Source organism: Mycetomoellerius zeteki, unplaced genomic scaffold (assembly GCF_001594055.1).
Source record: "Mycetomoellerius zeteki isolate Tzet28-1 unplaced genomic scaffold, Tzet1.0 scaffold406, whole genome shotgun sequence".
NCBI classification, from domain to species: domain Eukaryota; kingdom Metazoa; phylum Arthropoda; class Insecta; order Hymenoptera; family Formicidae; genus Mycetomoellerius; species Mycetomoellerius zeteki.
In genome coordinates, this window is record NW_017257399.1 from 22634 (window position 1) to 23379 (window position 746).

Here is a 746-nt window from a genome sequence, read left to right on the forward strand (position 1 = left end):
CATAGCCGCCCAAATGGCCGTGGCTGCGACTCTCTCTCCAAGAGTCGAGTCCTTTGCGACAATGCGTTTCCGCGCCTTCTCCGCGAGTAATTTGTCAGCTGTGTGTCGTTTCGCGAGTTCGCTGCTATGCGAATACGCTATATCGTGCTCGCGACACGCCGTATCCAACGGATTGATATCACGATCTCCTCTCGCCAATCGTTTCTCTAAACGCGTTGCCGGACCGCAAAACTGGTATCCGGGAATATGCAGTTCGAAAGGAAGCGCGTTTATCGCGCGATTTAACAAGCCTCTCGATGACATTCGCCACAATTCTTTATCAGAGCCGGTCCGTCGATATACGTTTGATGACTCGGCAAATTGTAGTGCTTCAAGCACCGACGGTATTGTTGTACCTCCGAATCGGCTGGTATATGCTCAGGCAGTCTATCCCACAACACATCTATAAAATTTTCAAACTCGCAGCAGTATAATTTTCGGTATATATTCCAACTCTTTTGATGTTAAACTGTGTAGATCGTCCGATATGATGAGAAACATTTTGATTACTGAGCGATTTCACTCCACGCATCCCTATAAATAGGCCCGCTCGCGATATCATTTTCAGTATTTTGAGGAAGGAGAAAATATGCGGTTCGTGCGTCAGTCGCGGATGATCAAAGTGACGAATCTCGATGGAAAAGTGCGAACTGATAAAGAGATGTGCAAGCATGGTAACATGCTGCCAACCTCTATACGCGGTATTG